The sequence below is a fragment of the Triturus cristatus genome, chromosome 4_2 (assembly GCF_964204655.1).
Source record: "Triturus cristatus chromosome 4_2, aTriCri1.1, whole genome shotgun sequence".
Lineage (NCBI taxonomy): Eukaryota > Metazoa > Chordata > Amphibia > Caudata > Salamandridae > Triturus > Triturus cristatus.
This window is the reverse complement of record NC_140586.1, coordinates 901,485,099-901,505,235: the sequence shown is the minus strand read 5'-3', so window position 1 is coordinate 901,505,235 and position 20,137 is coordinate 901,485,099. Positions and strand designations below refer to the sequence as shown.

Sequence of the window (20,137 nt, the reverse complement as noted above, 5' to 3'; positions counted from 1 at the left end):
ATGTTCTGATTAGCTGTTCTAAAGGTCCAACTTTTAAACATGGTACCAGCCTTCGTGTAGTGGAATTCCTTGATCTATCCCTAAGACTGGTCAGTTCTTTTCCTTCCCGTAGATTTAGCCCCAAACTGTCTAGGGTGACAAAAGGCAAGGGCTGTCCTGGTGTCAGGTTTCTTTGTGTGTGCTGCAGGCAGGGCCCTTTGAAAAGCAAACAGGCAGGGGGTGCACCTCACCAGTCGTCCTGTCAGGAAGATCTCCTCCCTGCCAACCTAGTTTTCCTTTGCCTCACTGTCTGGGAGCATTACACAAACCTCAACAACAGAACCATTCACAGTCATGTGACCCAGGACACTGGCAGAAAGGCATAGTTGATTTGGACAAGAAAATACCTACTTTCTAAAAGTGCCATTTTCAAAATTGTAACTTAAAATCTGACTTCAGCATAAAAGTGGAAATTACTTTACCTTTCATTTGAGTGTGAACAGCATCTCTCTATCTGCTCCCAATCTGAAGGTAGCATTTAGTTAATGTAATAAGGTAACCCAGTGTTAGTCTATGAGATAAATAGGCCTTACAAGAGTAAAAAACAACTATTGGAACTTTTCACTGCCAGGACATGTAAAACTTAAACACACATGTCCTGCGTTAAATACCAGGTATAAGTGTGGTAAAAGGTTTATTTATTCAGCTGAATATGACAGTTTAGAACTGAACTGTGGTGGTAGGCCTGAGACACGTTTTAAAAGGCTTTCTTAGTGGGTGGCAAAGTGAGTGCAGCAGCCCACTAGTAGCATTTAATTTGCAGGCCATGAGTATACGTGGTACTATATAATAGAGACTTATAAGTAAATTATTTACCAGCAAAAACATGCACAGCACCCTAAAAGCCAGCAAAGGAATGCAAAATCTGAGATGAACCTGCAGAAGGGACAGGTCCAACACATGCTGGGTAGGAAGAGACGATGTCCTAAGCAAGGACTATTACCTCCTCGTCCATTCCCTGGCTTGCAGCTCTTACGCGTGAGGCCTCCCGCCCCCACAGACACCAATCCCACAAGATCTAAAACGAATAAAAGACCCTCCTCTCACCACACTGCCTGTTTTTTTCATGTCTTACTAGTCCTCGTCAGCGATGGTAGGGCCTCCCTGAGCGTCACAGATTGGAGTTGGAATTTCATTGGATTTGTTGAATTGAAGGAAGGTTTCCAATGATTTCATGCCGGACTCTTGTGCTCGGTGGGGGTACTGATACAGGCCGCACTTGTGAGACGGAAAGAAGCTGTGCTGCCCGGGTGTTCTCTGTTGCGGGGCTGCGGAGTCTTTAGGAATCGTGGGAGGACCAAGACATAGTCAGGTAGTCCAAATGAGGCTGGGGCACTGCTTCAGGCAGATGAGGTGTGGAATCCTCATTCACTAGGAGTACAGGCTTGGCAGTCAGATGGGACATTTTTTAAATGTATTTTCAATGTATGCTTTGTAAAGATTAGCATGGCCCCTGAGCAAGGATGACACACATTTTTGTGAAGCATTCCATAAAGAGGCACACTGTTTTACAGGCTTTTCTTGGTGTATTATCTGAAAAAATGCTTAGACAACCACAATGTATGGGGGCATCAGAGCTTAAATACCAAAACCCAGATCATGGAATTCAAAACTTTAATTATATCAAAATCGAATAAAAATTATGATCTTAAATACATACAATTCAATCTATATATCTTACAATTGATTAAAAATACCTTGTGATTGTTGTATGACGTAACAACCCTAACATTCAATCATTCATCTTTCACTATTTTTAAGTGTCTAATATTTCAATATGCTGGGGGTCGCGTAACTGGTTAGCATGGAGGAGTCTCGTTTGTTATCGGAAAGGATTGACAGATTGTTGATAGCTCTTTCTCGATTCGGTGGGTGGTGGTGCATGGCCATTCTTAGTTGGTGGAGCGATTTGTCTGGTTAATTCCGATAACGAACAGCAATCACAAGGTATTTTTATTCAATTGTAAGATATGTAGTATATTTTCAGACAATTGTTTTTGTATCTCTGACTTAGGAACTCTAACAAGTATCAAGGCAACTCCTATATGTGCATTTGTTTTCTTGGTGTATTTATAGTTCTAGGTTTGTCACTTGGTGTACTGTTGACTATTTGTGCGTACTTTCTGGAGAGGCATGAGGTTATTCCTCACTCCTTTGCGTGTCGGAATGATGTCTGGAAAACGTTCAGTGAAATGATTGCCCATTATTCTGTCTTCCGAGGAGGAGGAGGTTCAGATTCTTGCTAAGTTCCTTTCACTAGCAGGGCTACTTCAGTCCCTTTGCCTCCCTTGCTGTCACAGTCGGAGGTCCAGGACATGATTGTAGCGGTGGTGCACAGGGCTTTGGCGACTTCCAATGAGGGGAAGGCGGGCACTGGCGTGACGTGGCCCGGGATGCCTGCTCTTCAGTTTCGGACCAACCCTCTACTTCTTCTGGCAAATATCCCCAGTGTGAGGAAAAGGGGGCTGCCTGTCTGGAGTACATCTGGATCTGGGGTTCCCTCCATTTTGTGAGGAGGCTTTACTTCCACAATTCTCAACGCCTTTTGCCGGAGCAATACCTTTCCATGGTGCGCTCTGGGATGGCGGAGTGGAAGGAGTGGATTTGGTCTCAGCTCCACAATTTTAACAGAAGCTGTCTATGTTTCCATGTTGATAGGGGAGGAGGTTCTTCCTCATAATATGACAGAGCTTGTGGCTCTGCAGGCCACCTTCTATGCAGCTTTTACGGGGGAACGTCTGGACTCAATGATATCTTCTGCCTTTACGGGCTCTGCCATATGAAGGTCGGTCTCATTAGAGAGAGCTCTGGGGTAGATTTGCTGTTCTTCTCCTGGCAGGAAGTTGAATGGGGTACTCTGGCCACATGAAGATCATGTTCAAGAGGCAGTCCTGCAGATTACGGGGTGATCCCGGATGGAGGGAGCCTGTGTCATTTTGTGGTGGTCTGGTGTCTTGATGTCACAGGTCATTGGGACCTCAACGTGGTCTAAGATGACTCTGCAGTGGAGTTTGTGAATCCTCCTTCATGCATGGGGCTCAGAGGGTTTCATCTTGCTGCCTGGGATCCGAAACGTCCGGCTTGCTCCAGGGGGTACAGTGCTGCTTCCGATGATGCATTCTTTTCCGCTCCTGCAGGAGAGTGATGTTTGGGCGCTTATTCCTTTCTGTTTCTGGTCCAGAAGGTGTCGGATGCTTACAGGCCAGTGCTGGATTCATGTGGGTTAATGCCTAGTTCTGGACGATTCACTTTCAGTTGGTGACACTGCAGGTATACATTCCGTTGATTTGGCCAGGGGATTGGTTGCCTTCCATTGCCCGGGAGGGGGCTTATTTTCATGTTCCCATCGAGCGCTTGCATCAAATGTTTCTGCGGTTTGCCGTCGGGGGTGCCTATTTCGTTTCTGTGTTCTTCCCTTCAGGCTCAAATCTTCCCCAGGGGTGTTTCCCTAAGTACTGACTCCATTTGTAGTGTTTCTGCATTAGGTGGGCATCTTTGTGCACCCGCCTCGGGGTAATTTGTTGGTGCAAGCTTCCTCAAAGGAGGTGTTGCTGACCCTTGTGGTGAGTGTGCAGGCAGCACATGGGGGCATATCAGCAACACCCGGCGATAATTATCGCTCAGCGCTCTTAGCGTGACGATAATTATCGCCGGGTAACTTGGATTTTTATCGCTGAGATAGTGTGCTATTAGCAACGCTTATCTCCTCAGCGATAAAAATCCTTACGCTAACTGCCTAACGTGAGATTATCGCTGGAAACCCAGCGATAATCTCATGCAATGTGGCGTTAGCTTGATGAAAGGGCCTCACAAACTTAGCCATGATATCCACCCTCCATAGGATATCATGGCTAAGTCAGTCCTGAAGCAGGCGTGAGGAAAGTAGCGATAACAGGGGTTATCGCTACTTTTCTTGCCGCTATGCTTCATAGGGTGGGGCTTGATGATAGGAGAAATGTCACTTAGCGACATTTCTCCTGTTATGTCAGGTCAGGAACGCCCACTTTGCATCTCATTAGAGATGCAGAGCTGGGCGTTAAGAATCTGAGCGCTAATGCAAGGTTTCACGCGTTAGCGTGGCCTTGCTAATTAGGCGATAAAAATATCACCGCTTTTCGGCCGAAAACGGACGCAAAAGCGGCGATAATTTTTTATCGCCCGTTTGTAAATATGCCCCTAAGTTCTCATGGTTTCCTCTGCAAATGGGAAAGGTCTTCCTACATCCTTCCTTCGACCAGGTCTTCATTGGCGCACACTTTCAGTCTCCGGTGGTTCGAGTGTGTTTGCCGGATGGGTGAGTGACCTAGCTGCGGGGTCACTTCACAAGTCTGTTGGCACACATCTGCTTGTGCGTGGCTACTTGGTGTGGGGTTCAGGAGACAAGGCATCTGTGAGCTTCCTTGTTCTGTGGACGCACTTTCAGATTCACAAGTTGGTTGGTTGGATTCTTGGCCATTGGGACCCAGCAGCCTATCTTTTGAGGTTGTCAATTCCTCTGACTCAGCGGGTTGGGAGGAATCTGGCATGAGGATTGGATAACGCACGCCTGGTGCAGGGAGTTCAGTTGAATCCACCCGATCTGATATGTCCTACCACGGATGCCAGTTTGGCATGTCCGACGCATGGGGTAGTGATCTGCAGACGCAATGTTGGACTTATTTCATGGCAGGTCAGACCTCAAAAACTCGAGACCCGGAGTCAGGTTCTTCTTCTGTTCAGTTCCCAGTTGCAGGGAAAGGTGGCGCTGGTGAGAACAGATTGTCACTATCAATGCTTTTGTGAACAAACGGGGGTGGGAGGGATTCGGTCCAAGCGTCTGATCAAAATGGCTCGCTAGTTGTTTTCATTGGCCCTGGTGTCTCTGGGAGCCATTCACATTCAGGGGACGGTCAATGTGACGGCGGTTGTGCTAAGCAGGGATTTTCACCTGTCATGGGGACTTTTTTCTGAATCTGTGAATGTTTGCTGGATTGTCGGTGGGGGGGATGCCCTTTATTGATCTTTTTGCCTCCAAGAGCGATGCCAATGTTCGGTGGTTCTGTGCCATGGCCAGGGTGGTCCAGACTTGGGAATTCAAAGCCCTGTCCTGTCAGTGGGTCTCTTGTATGCCTTTCCTCCGCTTCCACTCCTTGGACCCTTGTTGGTGAGAGTGTAGAAGATGGGAGCCGAGGTTCTTCTGGTGGCTCCCAAGTGGCCACAGACCGATTGGTTTCCCCTGTTATTAAATAAGTTGAGGGCCCCCGAGCGGTTCTCCCAGTGGTCCCGTCCTCTCTGGAGTTCCCATTTTGTGGGTGGGGAGTCCAAAGGCTCCATTTGATGGCCTGGAGGTTGAGAGGAGAGGTGTGTTCGGACCAGTTGTTTCGGACACTTGGTTGGCTACTTTACGTGCGTCCAGACAGTGATCTATTTGTTGCTCAGATAATCAGCATTGGCTGTCTTTTTATGAGTGGTGTGGGGTCAGGGGTCTTGATCCTGCTATTGTGAGTTTACTGTTGTTGATGGTATTCTTATAGGATGGCTCTTCATGGGGTCTGACTGTGGCCCCATTGGGAGTACAGTGGGTGGCAATTGAAGCATTTAGGTATCCATGGAGGACTTTATTGGATGTGGATGGTTTGATGCCAGGGCTTTTGATGGGTTTGTCATATTCCTGTCCTAGGCCGGTGAAGTCCGTACCTTCTTGGGACTTGGCGGTGGTTTTGGAGTCCTTGATGTCTGCTCTTTTTGTATCATTGGAGGCTGTTGATTTACTGTTCCTTACATGGTTGCGTCTGCCAAAAGGTTAGGGTATTTGGGGGCTTTTTCCTCTATGTTTCCATTTTGCAGGGTGTTTCCTGACTGAGTGGTGTTGGTGACTGTGCCTGGGTTTCCCCGACTGTTATGTCTTCTTTTCATTTACAGCAAGAAGTGATTTTGACTGAATATATTTCCTTTCTCCAAGGTTGGTGAAGGAAGAGTGGTTGCACTGCCTCGATGTCTGGTGGGCTGTTTTGGTCTGTTTCCAGTGGGTTTCGCCCTTTCACAGGGTGGAGTCATTGTGTGTGATGTTTGGTTCCACCAGGATCTGCTACTTGGGCTGGATGGTGATTTCTTTGGCCAACATCAGTTTCAGGGTCTGGTTCCTCCTTTTTCAGTTTAGGATCAGTCTACCCGGGGTATGGCCTTGACTGGATGCTTTCTTTGGGGAAGTTTGCTGGGCAGCACCGTGGGCTGACTCCTCCACATTTGCTGTGCTTTCTCGTCTGGCTGAAGTTCAGTGTGTCACTGAGGGGTTTGGTCATCGGGTTCTCTCTTCTATGCTGTGGTAGACGTGTCCGTATGAGGTGTCTCTCGATTAGTATGTGTCTTCCGCAGGCGCTGTCAGTTGTCTGAATTCTTTTGCTTGGTACATCTCACATGTAAAAGCTGAAAGCTGCAAGCGAGGGAATGGAGGAGGAGGTAATGTCTTAATTACTTATTGGTAATTGCATTACACTGAGTCCTATTCCCTTTCTTGCAGCCATGGCCCTCCCACCCTCCCTAGGAGACAACTGACATGACTGTTGGTTGGAACTTATGACAAACAGGAGGTGTGGTGAGGAGAGGGACTGTTATTTATTTTAGATCTCATGGGATTGGTGTCTGGGAAGGCAGGAGGCCCTACATATAAGGGCTGCAAGCGGGGGGAATAGGACGCAGAGTAATGCAATTACTGGTAAGTAATTAAGACATTTACTTTGTGTAATTGGGACAACTCAGGATTGATGGAAGTCTGCAGCTTCGGAAGGCAGCCTATCTATTATATTTATTTATTATATTGTTTTAGCACTGACCAAACTGCAAGGGCAGAAAAACACTTTAGAAGAAGCATCATTCAGGTAGAGTAACAATGGCCAATGATGAGTTCTAGGAAAGTAAAGGAAGATACAATTGCAAAAAGAAAAGCGAATACAGTAGTAATAGGAACCTAGAGTTAGCGCTTAGCCTGACGGTAGGTGGCGCCCGTTGGAGCCGCTGTTCTTTTATCTCTACCCTGCAGTTACTTTCATTTGCACCACATTTACTGTTTTAATTGCAAGAGTATCTTTACCCTGCAATTACTTATATTTGTGCCGCATTTACTGTTTGTAAATACCAGAGTCACTCACCTTTAACTGAACTCTGCCCACATTTGCTAGTGATATTACGCCCCTTCCCTGGTCTGCCAGGGCTTTTCAATTTGCCGATTGCACAGACGAAAACGAGTAATGGACTCACTTCCATGGGCTGCCCTTTCCCCGGTAAGTCAGCGGGTAAGACGCACATAAAACCAGACGTGCGATCGGACGTGCGCAACAGGCACGCCTCTGGCGAGACCATCTGCGCCTTGAATGCGCCTTGCGCCAGAACCCAAGGCAGTTTTGTCCAGGGTTAAGCCCATGACTTGACCTATTCTACCGAGCAGCTCCTAAACTTGCAAGACTATGGCAATTTATTGAAATGACTATCTTTTCTGGCATTCCACGAACTTTACCACAGCAATAATAATGGTAGCTGCCCCTCATGTGGGTATAAGCTCACTCTCTCTACACTCATTCCGAGATCAGTCCCTGCCCCTCCCATAAATCCCGGCTGCCACCCCCGGGGATGAAGACCAGTACTATGGGGCACCTGATCAATGCCAGGTCTCTGATCAAGAACAAAACAGAGTTTGCAGATCTTATCGGGACGCACAATTCTGATTGGGTCTTTGTAACTGAAAGCTGGGCCAATGAGATGTTTGGTCTTGACCTGGTGCACGCGATCCCCCAGGCTTCGCAATCCTTAGACCCAACAGGATAGGCAGAGTAGGGGAGGGCTGGCTAATAATTCATAAAACTGAGTACTCATGCTTCATTGAACCCCTTCAGACTTCGACCTCCTGTGAAGCATTACACTTGTGTATAGAAATAATGCCCACCAGCTCCTGTGCCGGGGTCCTGGGCCCTAGACCTCCTGGATCTAGATCTGCCCTTTCATCTGACTGCATCTAATGGAACCACACCTGGCGGAACACACCCTCATGCTCCTGGGTGATCCATCTAGAAGACAATACATGCAAAGACTCCCGGGCACTCAGGGATATGATGACATGATGTGGACTCTCACAACTTGTAAACACACACCCCTAGGGATGCCCAGGGTAGGGAACTAGAGGCTATGGGGTCTCAAGGGTGAGCCGGCCTCCGACCTACTATAGGCACACAAGTTAAGCTACCCGAGAATTTTCCATTACATTACTACATCCCTCTCAGCACTACTCAATAGCAGTGCTGGACATGCACAAAAATGTAACGGGTTGTCCTCATGCGCCACCAGGTTTCATGCTTCTTGATAGGAGCACCCCTGCTCTCCAAAAACCTGGTTTGATGGAGTGTGGGCCTACTCCTGGTGACAGGGAGGCACTTCTAATTTAGAGTGGGCCTGTGTTGACAGTGTATTAAAAACCAATGTGGCATCCTAAATTCTATTTATTCACTGGACAAGACACTGAGGGACCGATGTAGGTAAATATGAAATACCGATTCCTAAATACCGAATTTTACCGATTCGGTATTTAGGAATCGCGATTTCATATGTAGCTAAAAATTCGGTAAAAAATACCGAATCGGTAATATTCGTTATTACCGAATCGGTAATACTGATTCGGTAATAAGGAATCACCTTCCCATTCATTCCTATGGGCCTGGAGGCCCATTGGAATGAATGGGAAGCCATTCACTTTTACCGATTCGGTAAATACCGAATCGGTAATAGGGGGAGCATATTCATGGCACCTTGAAAAAAGCTAATTATTGCTTTTTTAAAGGTATTCGGTATTTACCACCAACTTGTAGTTGGTGGTAAATAACAAATCCTGAATGCAAAAATGCACTCACTTGAGTGCCTCCTACATAGCCTTTAAGGATTCGGTATTTTACCGATTCCTTAAAATAAGGAATCGGTAAATTACCGAATCCTTAAAACCTGCCTCTTACATTAGAAAGGGCTAAATATCGGTCGGTTACGGGAAAATTACAGATTTTCGGCCGTTACCGACCGGTATTTAGCTACCTACATATGGCCCTTGGTATTAAAAGGAAATATGGGGATAGGGAGAACTAGTACCTCATCACCAATATTACTGTCATTGACATGTTTCTGCTTAATGGCTCATCTGAGTCCGCAGCATTCTTCAGGACGAGTAAATGCCTCCTAATTAGACAATTTTGTATTCAGAGTTGCCTCGTAGGTAGGGTGACCTATGTCTACCTCTTACATGAAATGGTTCATAGATACCTGTGAATACATAAATAACTTTCTTAGATACCATTTTTAAGGAAGGGATACATAAATAACGCGTATATGGTATGTAAGCATGCATCATACACATGCTGATGTGACATTGTAACACTTCACACATGAGGAAATCGTAAAAAAGCTTTTCTCTACTAAATTGGGAGACCGGCTCACAACCTTACTCCAAGGCCCCATGGAGGAGGGGCTCAGGGACCCCTGTAGTCACACTCTACGGATAGTAAGTTTTGAGGGGATTTCAAATTAAACCAAATCAAACATACTCTCATTCAGATGTTTCCAGGGATCAGTTACCTTCACTCATTCAATCTCTTACTGCCTCAAAGTGCGTCCCTCGCGGTGAACCTGCATGCACCCTACCTAGGAGGCAATTCTGAATACAAAATTGTCTAATTAGGAGCCCGTTTACTCGTCCTGAAGAATGTTGCAAACTCAGTTGACGGTAATAGTGGTGATGGGGTACCAGTTCCCATTATCCCCACATTTTCTTTTTAATACCAAGTATCCTGTCCAGTGAGTATATAGGAATTAGGATGCCACCTTGGTAGTAAATACACTGTCAACACAAGGCCACTATAAATTAGAAGTGCCTCCCTGTCTCCAGGTGTAGGCCGGCTCTCATGAAACCGGACTCTCACAACTTGTCACGACACCCACACATGGAACAGGCCATACTTTGGGTGGCGTTTTCTCCAACGACTCTCGCCCAAAGGTCTTCGAGGACCTACTTTAATCTGCTCCGACCAACATGCAGTTCACTTCTCTATTTCCTGACCTCATATATAAGAAGGTCCTAACTGTGGGAACAACAGAACGCTTAAAATAATCTGGAAAGGGCATTCCCAAGAAACTCTATCTCAGGCCTTAAACAGCTGCAACATGACCCACCATGAGGACACGAAACCAGCAATCACTGAGTCCTGCTCACTTCAGCTGTCAATACTGTTGTTCCCATCAAGGAAACCTACACACGCGGAAACTGCCAACTTCCCTTTTTCTGGGAGGCTTAGACTCCGAAGACAGTCCTGTCATCGCCAAGAACGGGCTTGGCGTAAAAGCTATGACCCTCAGGAAAGGGCCACATACAAGCCTACTAAGGTTAGATACAAAGCTGGCATTAAGGAATGGAAATCCCTCTGCTGCACCAATAAACTTGAATCAGCCACATTTTCTAGAGCTCTCTTCAAACTGGTCCACCTGCTCTCCACAACCTCAGGCACCTCCAGCACAGACGTAGCTCAGGATTTCTGTAATTAAATTGCACGTTTTTTCGTACTAAAATACAGATTATCTATAAAGAACATAATCTTTTTAATGCAGAGTCCCCTACCTCTCCCCAAGGGGACACCTATGCAGAGCTAAGTGCATCAGAGACTATTGTAACCAGGGATAGTCCGAAAAGGAAATGGTTGTAACACCGCAGCCTCAGCCACGCATGCCTGAACCATGCAAGCGCAACTATGCCTGGCATATCCACACATATGCCTTAACCACGCAAGTGTGTGGTTAAGACATATGCACGGTCTAGATGGCCGGAATAGGCTGGCCCAGATAGAAAAAGGATCGGGAGAGAACGCGGTGAGGTAAGTGGAGCTGGAGCTGGATGTTGGGAGGGGGTAGTTTTTAAGGGCTAGGGGTAGCTTTCAGAGTTGAGTGGACAGGGTAGTTTTTGGGGCTTCAGGGGGGTAAGAGAAGTTTTTAGGGCTCATGGGGTCGTGAAAGTATTTAGGTTTTAGGGGGCGAAGTAGTTTTTAGGGCTTAGGGGGGTCTGGGAAGATTCAGGAGGGAGGGGGTCGTTTGAGATCTCAAGGCAGGGAGGAAGGGATCAGATTATTTTTTGGGGCTTGTGGGCCGTTTAACGGCTCAGGGTGGGGCCAGGGATTGGGTTATTTTTTTGGGATTAGGGGGCAGTTTTAGATCTCAGGGTTGGGGAGGGGGTGGGATCGGGGTAGATTTTGCCCTGGGGATGTTTTAGGCTCAGGGCAGAGGGGGGCTGGGGTTGGGGTATATTTTTGCTCTGGAGGGGGGTTTGCGGCTCAGTGTGAGGGACAGGGGTCGTGCAGAGGGCAGGGGGGGCTGGGGTCAAAGTAGTTTTTTTCCCCGGGGACAATATAGGGCTCAGGGCAGGGGACAAGGGTCGGGGTATATAGGTACTTTTTGACCATGCATATGTCTTTGCCATACATGTCTAAACAACGCATATTTTGCTGTAAAGGAACACGTGGTAAGGCAAATGCATGGTTTAGACATACGTGGTTAAGACAGCATTGAATGGGTTTGCGTGGTAATGGCATGCATGGTTCCATCACACAGCCGGTCTGATAGCATCCCTCTCTTGCCTTACCCAATTGACACCTGAGCAGACGGAGTCTTTTCTACTTAGTATGGAGTCAGGCTCACCTTTGAACCTTGCCCTCCCAAGATTTGGCAGCTGGCGGCCAAAATCATTCATTGTCCCTCGTCTGACAGCAACCCTGAATAGAGCCATCATTTCAGGATGTTACCCACAACTACGGAAAAAAGCTGTGGTGAAGCCTCTTCTAATAAAAAACAATTTAGAACCCTGTGATTAAAACAAAACACTGTCCTGGCTCCCTTATCCCCATACCTTCCAAGATCCTAGAAAAATGGCATATCTGGAAAAACATGAACTACTTGATGCCTCACAGTTTGGGCTCAGGAGCGACCATGGGACGAAACTGCACCGGTTTCGGCAGTTAGCAACATTCGAACCATGGTTGACGAAGGGCAGGCTGCAGCATTGATGCTTTTGGATCTCTCCGCAGCCTTCGATACCATCTCCCTGACCCTCCTTGTGAGACGTCTGAAGGAACTGAGGCTCACAGACTCAGCACTCAAGCTTCTATCTTCCTTTCTCAGTGACAGGTTCTGGGTGGTAATCTTAGATCAATTATTTTCTGAACCTATCCTCCTGCCATGTGAGGTTCCTCATGGCTCCTCCCTGAGCCCAACCTTATTCAATCTATATGTCTCCCCAGTGGCTAAGCTTATAGGGTATTTTGGGTTTCAGGCACTCTCGTATGCCGATGGCATGCAAATCATCGTGTCAATCACCAAAGATACCGAGACCATTTCCACCAACTTCAGAAACTGCATGCAGGCAGTATCCATCTGATGGGCAAAATCTACCTCAGACTCAATGAAGACAAGTCTGAGGTCATGATCTTTGGGTGTCAACCATCCATTTGGAATAATTCCTGGTGGCTGAAAAAGCTGGGCACGTTACCCACTCCCTTTGATTCTGCAAAAAATCTTGGCGTGCTGGTCGACATCAATCTGTAGTCTGACCTGCAGTTCAGTCGGACGGTCTCACCCTGCGCTTGGATTATCAGAACTCTCATAAAGGTTTCCCTATTTCCTCCCTTCGACATGCAAGCAAGTGGTCCTTGTGTTCATCTCATCCAGGTTGGATTATTGCAACGCGCTCTACTTGGATATTGCCAAGACTGCTGTTACCAAGTTACGACTGGTACAAAATGCGGCAGCAAGACTGAGTCACGATATTCCTTAATATCAATCAGTCTCGGCAGGGATATCAAAGCTCCACTGGCCACCTGTGAACAAATGTATGGTCTCTAAAGCTTTATGCGTAGTTCACAAGGCATTGCACAACATTGGGTCTGGAGATCTTAAAGCCATGTTTCAATGGCACACTCCCTCCAGATAGCTCCGGTCTGCAAGCCAAAACCAGGTGACTGTCCCCAAATTTCGAAAGGCAAGATGTGGAGGCAGAGCTTTCCCAGTGGCAGCGGCCAGGCACTGGGATTCCCTTCCCTGCATCATCACTAGCCTCCAAGCTCATACCCCATTCCGAAAGGCCCTAAAAACTTGGGGGCATACCATCAAGCAGCAGCGATAATTATCGCTGGCCGCGTTTAGCGTGAACATTTCTATCGCCGTCAATCACCGGATTCTATCGCCCGGTTAGCGGGCTATTAACAATGCGCATCTCCGAAGCGATAGAAATCCCGGCAATAGCGGCGAAAAGCGGGAATATCGCTTGAATTCCAGCGATAACGAACAGCGATAGGGAAATTATTGTTGATAGGGAGATGTGGACTTAGCTGTACAATCCACCTCCGATGATACATATAGGTAAGTCAGAAAATTAGCAGGTGTTAGAAACCGGCAATGTTCAAGGTTAGCGCAACTTTTTATGTTGCTTGGCGGAGTAACAATATCCTTGTTGATAGTGAGAAGCTGTGTTAGCGACTATTTTAGCTGAATTTTAGTCAGGAACGCCTACCTTGCATCTCATTAGTGATACGAGGCGAGGCGCAAGGAAAATGGGCGCTAAGGCCTTGCTGATATTGCGATATTATTATCGCTGCTTTTCGCCCAAAAATGGACGCTAAAGCGGCGATAATTCTATTGTGGTCCCTTGATGATATGCCCCTTGGCTCTTCACCCTCTAAAGGAGGCTTCAAGGTCACTGAATGCTGAAACCCCTTTTTGGCTGTGCTTCCTCTCCCAGGACTAGCAGTTATTAGCGCCTTGATGTCTTTGGCCATTTGTTTGCGCTCTTTAAATCCCATTTCATTCATTCATTTGTTTCATAGATGGTTTGCTAGAGAAGAATCTTGTCTACATGTATAGCAGGGTTTTGAATTACAAGGTATTTTTAATACTGCTTTGGGCTTGACCCTCCTACACAGCTGATAACAACAATAACACTGATATTCACTGCAGTTCACTCACTGCGTCCACCACTTGAGAGAAGGAGGGTGGAGCTTCTGGGAGTTTGGAACATGTATTCCAGAGTGACACTAGATTTATGTTCAAGGTGGTTCCAGATTGGTAACTTATTAGGCAAAGTTATTTTGGAGGCAAGGGTGCCCAAAGGTAATTGTGTTGACAAATGTGCTGCCTTTTATTTCCAGGTCATTCAGCAGCTGGGAGGGGGCACATGAGTGCGCAGCTGAGTGAGGTCTTGAATGATCTACAGTCTAATAGAGTGGCGGAGCGAGTGAACAGGCTGAAACAGGGATATCTACAGATGCCATTGGGAGTGCACTAGACTTGCACAGAGTGGTGGTAGAAATAGATTGGAACACGCCAGACAACTGAGAATCCCACAAGAAATCAAGGTCCTTGACACCCATGGGGACCCAGGCCATGTCTTTGTGACCCCGACAGCCCTCTGAGGGATCAAAACCCTTAACAAGAACACAGGGCCTGCTTGCCCTAGGGGCATCAGAGATCCAGCCTCCTTGTTTTCTGTACACTCGAGTGGCTAATATTGTATTACTAATTATTGTGTAATAAAAAAGGAAGCACAATTAGCTGGAACAGAAGCTTTGGTGGCATCTGAATTAAGTAAAGCATGCTTTAAATGTATGTTCTGTGTGTGCTTGCAGGTGAGAGCATGGTTATGTATGGAGAACATGTGAATGATTGCATAAATGTCTGTATGTGTTTGAAAGTGAGTGGATATAAATCATTGACAGGTAGTGAATGAGAATGCGTTAGAGTGAGTGTCAGTTAGTATGAGTGAGTAAGAATGAGTGAGCGAGAGTAAGAGTTACTGCACGTGAGGTAGAGTGGGTGGGAGAGAATGAATAGAATAAGTAAGAATGAGTGTGAAGAAGTATAAGATAGTATGAATGGCTGAATGAGTAGTAGTAAGTGAGTGTGACTATGAGTGAGAATGAGTAAGTTAGAGGATGTAAATGAGTGAGGGCAAATAAGTGTGAATGAGCTAGAAAGTACGAGTGAAATTAAGTGGAAATATGAGTGATTGTTACTGCGAGTGAGAATGAGTGAGGCAGAATAAGTGAGAGCGAGCGAGAATGAGGGAGTGAGAGCAAGAGTGTTTACAAATGCATGTGAGTGAGTAAGTATGAATGACTTTGAATAAGAATGAACGAGTGCAAATCAATGAGAATGAGTTAGTGAAAGGAAGAGCAAGAAAGTGAGTGAGAGATAATGAGTAAAAATGATTGTGAGTGAGTAAATGTAAGTGAGCATATGTGAGACTGTGGTGTTATGCTTGCATACATGTGAGAATGTGGTGCTATGCTGGCAAGTATGTGAAAATGTGGTGCTATGCTGGCAAGTATGTGAGAATGTGGTGTTATGCTTGCAAGTATGTGAGAATGTGGTGTTGTGCTGGAAAGTATGTGAGAATGTGGTGCTGTGCTGGCAAGTATGTGAGAATGTGGTGCTGTGCTGGCAAGTATGTGAGAATGTGGTACTATGCTGGCAAGTATGTGAGAATGTGGTGCTATGCTGGCAAGTATGTGAGAATGTGGTGTTATGCTGGCAAGTATGTGAGAATGTGGTGCTATGCTGGCAAGTATGTGAGAATGTGGTGTTATGCTTGCATATATGTGAGAATGTGCTGTTATGCTGGCAAGTATGTGAGGATGTGGTGCTATGCTTGCAAGTATGTGAGGATGTGGTGCTATGCTGGCAAGTATGTGAGAATGTGGTGTTATGCTTGCAAGTATGTGAGGATGTGGTGTTATGCTTGCAAGTATGTGAGGATGTGGTGCTATGCTTGCAAGTATGTGAGAATGTGCTGTTATGCTGGCAAGTATGCGAGAATGTGGTGGTATGCTGGCAAGTATGTGAGAATGTGGTGCTATGCTGGCAAGTATGTGAGAATGTGGTGCTATGCTGGCAAGTATGTGAGAATGTGGTGCTATGCTGGCAAGTATGTGAGAATGTGGTGTTATGCTTGCATATATGTGAGAATGTGCTGTTATGCTGGCAAGTATGTGAGATGATGCTGAGGTGGCACACAGGAGTTCTTGCGTGAAGCCTGTGGACACCCTAAAGATAAGAAAGGAGTCTTCCCCTCTGTGATCCTAGACTCCACTCGGTCCCCCTGACTGAGGGTGTCAAAGGCAGCCCAGAGGTTGAATCACCTTTACTTAGGATGTCCAAGATCACAGATGAAATTTCCACTAAAGCTATCTCTGTTCCTCTTTTGGGTATAAAAACTGACTGCCAATCTCAGAGTCTGTACACCCAAGGGCTTATTTACAAGAAACGGATGCATCAGCATGGATGCGTCAGTTTACCTGCGCCTGCATGCGAAACCCTGGCGCCCCCATGGATGCGCTGTATTTATAATACGGCGCACCATGGTGCAAGGATTGACAGAAGCATCAGAAATTCTGATGCATCTGTTGGCGCAAATAGTCATGCATTGTGAGGGTCATGTTGCAAGCACGATGCAACTCCAGCAATGCACGAGGAGGCCTATTCACAATACACTGCGTCACTCCTTATGCCTGCTCCAAGCAGGCGTAAGGTTTTGACGCAGTGGCATCCTAGAAGAATCTTGTAGATTTCACTGCGTCCCTTCTACAACGCTTTCTCGCATGGGAACGCCCACCCTGCATACATTATACCTAACACAGGTATAATGTGGCGCAGGGCTTTACAAGGGGTGCATCTCCCTGGATGCATCATGTTGTAAATTAGCCAAACCATGGCACATTGCTTACGATGCTGCCGTGTCACTAAAAGTCAGACACCGGCAGCGCAAAAGTGTTGCAAGGGGCCAGTAAATAAGCCCCACAGTGGTTAGTGGCACTCTTGGTTGCTGTGGAACCCACTGATGAAGGGTTCACTCTCCTCTGCGAGTACATGGATTTATGGATGTTTATGGAGAGCGTACCGCAGCCCTTTAATGTGTCTCACTCCATTTTTAATGTTAATTAACGGCATGTATGAGAGAATCGTGCAGTGTTCCTCCTGCTACTACCACCACCTGCTCTTCGCTTGTTCTTTGTTTCAGGGATGGTTATGCCACTGCTTTTCATGTTGTAGGGCTTTTGTGTTGTGCAGCACAGCATAAACTTTCTACTATGCAAAAGACAAAACAATTGACATTGCCAATGCTTATTTGAATGCATGATGTGAATGAAAGACTGAACCCACACAAAATATGTGAGCAGAGTTTGCTTTGACTTTAACACAAGAAACAATCAGTTTCTGAAAACGACTAGAAAACGACTAGAAAACGTTGTAAAAGTTTCCAGCATGGCTGCCAGTGTTTCTATGTTATCTGCACTAGTTCAAGCATTGTGCCAACATCACTTTACATTTTCGGGTTTGGATCTACAGTGGAAGTGTGAACTGTAAAACTATACGTTCCATAATGCATCATGCTCTTGGTTGAAAAGCCAGGGGTGGATGACGGTAGTATCATATGTCATAGTGCCACTGGAAGATTTGTGAAATGTAAAATAAAATGTACCGCCTGACTTTATGACTTATCGATAGGGAACCAGGGGCTAAACAGCCCAGTGGGCGAAAGGCAAGAGAGAGCCCAGTGCTGGAGGTCTAAAATGAACTCTCTCTGAAAAAATGAAGGCCGTGATAAAAAAGGTGTTATTTACCAGATCAATGGGGCCAGCATGAGAAAGCACACAGGAATGGGGGAAAGGCAAAGCACTTACGCCCCAGTGAAGCCGTCCTCAGCCTAGAGGCTGGTATGATAAACATCAATGTTTATTCCTTGAAAGTCTGCAGGGCAGGATTGGGCAGAATATGGGCAGTAGGTCACTAGGACAGGTATTATCAGTGGGGGTCTGTTATCTTTGAAAGTCAGAGGGCTCGAAATGTTGGGGCCACTGAAGTGTTCCTGGTGGATGGTGATAAATGGAACAATGAAAGTGTAGGGAAGGCGGTAGGCACGAATGTGCAAGTAACTGTGAGAGATAGCACCACAAAGTGTGTGAGGGAGGAGTATGTGTGTGGGATACAGCCGGAAAAAAGGCTGTGTGCATGTGTACTTTGAGGCAGCTACCTTCCCGGAGAGCTGGAAGCACGCCGAGATCAACGTCTTACTCAAGAAACCCAAGGCTGACCCCAAGGACCGCAAGAACTTCTGACCCATCTCCCTGCTCCCGTTTCCGGCAAAGGTCATCGAGAAGACAGTCAACAGACAACTGACACGAGGAGAACGCAAAAAGACACACAATTGATGGACGGAATGCAGAACAAATCAAAATGTTCTCCCCCAGTCAAGAGATCTGGGTTAAATCCATCATTCTTTTGCTCACCATGCCATCCCAGTTTAGACCTGGTCATATTCAAATCAGTCTTGCCCTGTGCCTCATGGGAACAGTCCAACCCGAACTGCCAATCCAGGTCCTCCCTGGACCAGAAACAAGCATCCTAGGACTGGTTTCGGGGTTTCACCCCTCTTCCGTCAGTATAGCTTGCATCCAGTGGCACAGTGAGCCCGGGACCTACGTCTAGGCATACCCAGCGCACTTAGGGCGAAAATGCAAAAGACACACAATTGATGGATGGAATGAAAAACAAATCAAAACATTGTCCCCCAGCCAAGAGATCTGGGTTAAAACCATCATTCTTTTGCTCACCATGCCACCCCTGTTTAGACCTGGCCATATGCAAATCAGTCTTGACCCTGTGCCTCATGGGAACAGTCCAGTCCAAGCTGCCAGGCCAGGTCCTCCCTGACCTAGAACCAAGCATCCTAGGACTGGTTTCGGCATTACACCCCTCTTCAGCCAGGATAGCTCGATTCCAGTGGCATGGAGAGCACAGGACTCACGTCTGAGCATACCCGGCACACTTAGGGCGAGAATGCAAAAGACGCACAATTGATGGACTGAATGCAGAACAAATCAAAACATTCTCCCCCAGTCAAGAGATCTGGGTTAAATCCATCATTTTTTTGCTCACCATGCCACCCCAGTTTAGACCTGGCCATATGCTAATCAGTCTTGAACCTGTGCCTCATGGTATCAGTCCAGCCCGAACTGCCAAGCCAGGTCCTCCCTGGATCAGAAACAAGCATCCTAGAACCAGGTTCGGGGTTTCACCACTCTTCAGCCAGTATAGCGTTAATCCAGTGGCACAGTGAGCCCGGGACCTACGTCTAGTCATACCCGGCGCACTTAGGGCGAGAAGGCAAAAGATACACAATTGATGGACGGAATGCAGAACAAATCAAAACATTCTCCCCCAGTCAAGAGATCTGGGTTAAATCCATCATTCTTTTGCTCACCATGCCACCCCAGTTTAGACCTGGCCATATGCAAATCGAGTGGTACGGGTATGCTCAGACATGAATCCCGTGCTCTCCATGCCACTGGAATCAAGCTATCCTGGCTGAAGAGGGGTGAAACCCTGAAACCGGTCCTAGGATGCTTGTTTCCAGTCCAGGGAGGACCTGGCTTGGCAGTTTGGGCTGGACTGTTCCCATGAGGCACAGGGTCAAGACTGATTTGCATATGGCTGGGTTCAAACTGGAATGGCATGGTGAGCAAAAAAACGATGGATTAGGCCCAGATCTCTGTACTGGGGTGAATGTATGACATTGTTCTGCATTCTGTCCATCAACTGTTGTTTTTGCATTTGTCACCCTGAGTGGGACGGGTATGCACAGATGTGAGTCCCGAGCTCTCCATGCCACTGGAATCAAGCTATCCTGGCTGAAGTGGGGTGTAACGCCAAAACCGGTCCTAGGATGCTAGATTCCAGTCCAGGGAGGACTTGGCCTGGCAGTTCGGGCTGGACTGTTCCCATGAGCCACAGGGTCAAGACTGATTTGCATATGGCTGGGTTCAAACTGGAATGGCATGGTGAGCAACAAAACAATGGATTTAGGCCCAGATCTCTGTACTGGGGTGAATGTATGACATTGTTCTGCATTCTGTCCATCAACTGTTGTTTTTGCAGTTGTCACCCCGAGTGGGACGGGTATGCTCAGACGTGAGTCCCGTGCTCTCAATTCCACTGGAATCAAGCTATCCTGGCTGAAGAGAGGTGAAACCCCGAAACCGCTCCTAGGATGATT

The 20,137-nt window shown here is 46.8% G+C and overlaps 1 pseudogene; it reads left to right on the top strand.

Annotated features, from left to right (window-relative positions):
- The first annotated feature begins 1,440 nt into the window (after window positions 1-1,440).
- LOC146835384 (U6 spliceosomal RNA) lies at window positions 1,441-1,537 on the top strand (annotated as a pseudogene).
- Window positions 1,538-20,137: the final 18,600 nt, after the last annotated feature.